Source organism: Pinus tabuliformis, chromosome X, assembly GCF_031772625.1.
Source record: "Pinus tabuliformis cultivar Carrire ecotype Pingquan chromosome X, CPIR1, whole genome shotgun sequence".
Lineage (NCBI taxonomy): Eukaryota > Viridiplantae > Streptophyta > Pinopsida > Pinales > Pinaceae > Pinus > Pinus tabuliformis.
In genome coordinates this window covers 1345845489-1345850499 of record NC_142308.1, presented here as the reverse complement: position 1 = coordinate 1345850499, position 5011 = coordinate 1345845489, and positions in this window count along the sequence as shown.

Below are 5011 nucleotides of genomic sequence, written 5' to 3'. Positions count from 1 at the left end.
GTTTTCAAAATCTTTTTCACTAATTAAGTCCACTCAAGTTTTCTCCTGGATTGAGTTTCTTTCCCTCTTGAGTGCACTCAGTTGATTGTTTGGGCATGCAAGAGTTGTTGGGTAGTGGTAGTGGAAGACAATGAGCGAATCCCCTGTGAAGTGTGTTCAAGGAAACCAAAATTTGTTGTATAAGTCTGTGTGGATTAGTGGGAGGCTTAGTGGGAGATTGAATCACTGTGGTGCTTGCTGTATAATTGATAAACCACTTGAACAATGAATTCCAACTCTTGATACTTAACAATATTCCATTTGAACCATGGGTTAAATCCTTGTGAAATATGGTTAAATCCCTTTGAGTTATGTGAGAGGCCATTGGACTATGTGTCTAAGCCAGTGTGGATCAATGGTAGGCTTAGTGGAAGATTGAATCAATATGGTACTTGCTGTATCACTGATAAACCACTTGGACAAGGAATTTTGGGCCGCTATGGTGCTTTCTAAGTAGTTGATACACCACTTGGATAGTGGACATTAGACCCTTGTGGTGCTTGCAATGAAAATATATCTAATAAACCATGTGGACAATGGATTCCAACTCTTGATACTGAGCAATACCCCATATAAACCTTGGGTGAACCCCTGTGAAAAAACTCATAGGAGAGAGTGAGTCACTATGGTGCTTATTGCTAGGTACAACTAATAAACCGCATTGGTGCTCGCTGTAGGTACAACTAATAAACCACCTTGGTGCTCGATGTAGGTACAACTAATAAACCACCTTGGTGCTCGATGTAGGTACAACTAATAAACCACCTTGGTGATTGCTATTATAGGGAAGTTGATAAACAACCTGTATAGTGGGATCCATATTCTAAGTGTTTAACCAAGCCTTTGGTATGAATTCTTTGAGAAAGAATTTGCTTCATCATTAGATTCGACTTAGGGGTGGTCAGCTGCAAGAAAACTACTATGTAGCTGTCCTATGGTTGGGTAGAGAGTCGAAGTCACTCCTTCATTTTCCGACTAGTTTATGATATACAAATAAGTATATTATATTCGTATATTTGAATCGTGAGACGTGATGTTCAATGCTATGCTTATGACTAGTATGAAATCTTGTGTGTCTATGATTTTAATGAATGTATGGACTATGCTATTCAACATTATGTTCACGATTGATATGAGAAACTATGTGTCTATACTCTCTTAGTTGACAAAAATCTATTCTGAATATATTAGCTTATCTTATCTAGAGGATTAATAATGTATGATATATGGACAACAACTCTTCTTGTATAGTTATGAGACCGTGTGTGTTCATGCTTAGTTAATTCATAATCATAGCCCTTCGAACAAGTTGAACTAGATTGCAAGTTGTGCAAGGAAACAACAATAGTTTGCTAAAGGTTTTATTGAATTGATGAAAAGAACAAAGTATTGAAATAATGTGTTTTCTATGTAAAATTAGGTGAATTGTATTCATGGGAATAATTAACAATCATTTTATTAAGACGTGATCGTCTCCATTGAAATTAATTAAAGAAAGAAGATGATCAATGTTTAAGAATATTGACCTGGTTGACGCAATATAAGGAAACATGTCACGTGTAGGAAATGGTGTCGGGGAACATGATCCCAGGGGAAATGGCACCTGAGGAAAGTAAACAATACCCTCTTGAGGATTGTAATATCGATAGAAATAATGCCTAGCCTGGGGAAATGCAGTATTGGGGAAAGTGATCCCTAAAAACATCATATGATTGTAGTATTCAAGGAAATAACACCTACTAGCCTAGAGAAATGCAGTATCAGGGAAAGTGATCCCAGAAAACATCATAGGCGAGGGAAATAACACCTACTAGCTTGGGGAAATGCAATATCGGGGAAAGTGATCCCAGAAAACATTGTAATAAGGAAGTGATCTTGAGGAACATGGTACTATGGGAAGAGATATCAAGGAATATGGTACCAGGGGAAGTTATCTTGGGGAATATGGTACCAAGGAATGTGATACTGGGGAAGTGATCCTAGGGAACATGGTACTAGGGGAAGTGATCTCAGGGAAATGTAGTACCAAGAACCACAATACCTAAAAAAATAAATGTTAAACTATTTGATGGTATTGATATGATGTTTGTGCCATGTGGGCCCCCACGTTGTGGTGGCATGGCACCACGTGGAAGCCACATAGATTCCTCTCGATGACATGGATTTTTTAATGAACTAAATTTCTAAAGGGCATAACTTTCTACCCGAGCTTCCGATTGAGGTAAAATTTATATTGCTAGGAAGCTCTTGATGATCTGAATGAAATTGTGGCATTAGTTTTACGATTCAAAGACTTTGAGGAAAAGAGGTTACTGTAACCCATGTTCATAAAATCAGATTAGGTGTGAACCATGGGTTGGATGTGGTGAAATCTCAAAATCTTTTGAAATTCAATAAATACATTACATGAAAAGGGTTTTTTCACTCTAACCCAAGTGACATATTTTGATGATACCATGATATGAAGGCAAGGGTGGAAATTAATTGAAATGATAGGCTTACATGCAGATGAAGCTAAAGAATGGGATGGATAATTATCTCTTTAATTTCTATCCATATGATCCTATGAAATTATTTCTTATAAGGAAATAATGCTAGTGATTGAGATGGATGTATTATCTCATTAGGATCTATTCATGTTCAAATTCATGATGCAGAGGATGAACTAATTTGGTCGCATAATCTAGCTAGAGGACATTATACTTCAAAGCTTGGCAACAAGGCCTTATGTGAACATGAGGTATTAAAGGGAGTCCAATATGCTAGGGATAAAACTACATGGAAATTTAGATGTTGTTAAAATTTGGGTACCAGAGGACAAGTGGTTTCCTAAGGCTTTGATCTTTGGCCTAGGGAAAAGTGTCCAAATTTATTTGTACTTTTCTCCTAAAGTGACTTTATAAGTGGTAAAGTCAATTTAATTTGAAAGTGAGTTTATAAGTGGTAAAATTATATTCTAATTTAAAGGTGACTTTATTAAAGTCAATGAAGAATTAGAAAGTGAAAAAGTGACTATGGAAATAAAAAGCTAAGTGGGTCTTTATTTAAGTGGATGAATTAAAAAATAGAAACTGAGAATTAAATGCACATTTATTCTCATCCCTAGATCTAAATGAATCTCAACCATTAGATCTTAGGGTAACCCAAAAGGTCATTTAGAGAGTAAAAGGAGAAGAGAAGAGAAAAAGATAAAATTTATTCTTTCATGAGCATTTGAGAGAAAGAGAAGAGAGAGGAAAGAGAAAATTTCTGAGCAGTGAGGAAGTGAAGGAGAGTAGCAAGGAGAAATTTCAGCAAACCTGGGCAACAACAATTATTGGCATGCATCCCAAGGCAAAACCATATAGCAGGAGAAAGGCACAAAAATTGAGGAAGAGGGACAACAGCAAGGGCACAAATTTCGAGGCAAGTTTTGGGCATGATTTTCAAGGCTGCTGTACTGCTAAAATTCTTACAGTCTGTACAACAGGTTCCGGGCATGATTTTAGAATCAGGTCATACAACATTTAATGCTATTTTTTTGTTGGAAAAGTTTCTGTTTTGGCAGTTCGTTGATTGGCACGATTTTCGAGGTGGAGTTCAAGCATGAAAATCGAGGTAAGTTGTAATTTGTGGTTGCTGGAATTTTTACTGTGTATTTCAATTTCTTTGTAAAAACATTTTCAGAAATAAATAAGAGCTCTCAAACTGGTTTTCCCCAAGAGTTGTAGGGGTTTTTTTTTTCTGTGTGTGGCTGTCATAATTTTGCTGTGTTTTATTTCTACAATTTCAGCAGTTGTGAAATATCTAAATTTGTGTTTTCATAAAATATTGTCATTTCCAGATTTTAGAATTTTTATAATGCTTGGATTTAAAACTAAATGCATGGAGTGATAAGGAAAACTGATAACCGGAGTGGGGGTTGAAATTCTTCAGATGTCCCCTCAAGTTAAGGATATTTATGTGGTTGTCTCTTTGGAACAAGGTTCTTACATCAAAAAAATTGCAAAGAGATGTTGGCATGGGCCCAATAAATGCTCATTGTATAAGGTGGATGAGGAGACTAATCATCATTTTCTTTTATTGTTCTTACTATATGTAACTATGGAAAGAAGTGGAGACTCTTGCATGTTTGAAATATATATGGGGGGTCCTTGTTTAAAGTCTTGGTATGAGAATATTAATGTGAAGAGATTCAAAGCTTTCATTATCATTATTCCATAGAGTATTTTTCTTACGAGAAAAACCAACTTGTTTGAAGACAAGGTTACTCCAATGATACCATGTGTCTCTCAAGGTCTAAATATTCTCAATAACAAAAAATGTTTCTAAATAACAAAAATATGTAAAGTATACAAGGAATATTATATATGTGGATAAGTCTAGAGTTTGGGTGTATTTTGATGGTGTTGCTCAACAAGAGCCATAGGTTAATGAGGATGATGGAGTATTATATTAGTGGGACAATCATGCTTTAGAGTTTAAAGAAAGGTTAGGTAGATGTTCAAATAATTACACAAAACTCATGGCACTTAAGTTAATCTTGACACTTGCGATAGAGAAAAGTAATCTAAAAATTCAAATGTTTGGTGACTCTTTGGTGGTGATTGCTTGGATGTGGGGATACATATTTGTTTGAAATTCTTTGTTAAGGCTTATTTTCAAGGAAATTTAAAACATCCTAACATTTTTTAATCAATTTTCTCTTCTTCATCATGATTATAGGGAAATGAATGACATTTGGTAAAATAAGGATGGGCAATCTTCTAACTATAATCACACAGATTTTCTGTTCATTTGTTGGTTTCTATGGTAAATTTTTTATTTATATTTAAGTATATAATATTTATATAGGTGCACTCATGTGAACACAAGATCTAGTTGATTAGTTCTTTAACTTTTATGCTTATGTGTGACATCATCCCGTAGTGTTATTTTATCGAAATATACCTTTTTAATAATGCAAGAATCACCTCAATCAAAGTTTGCATGC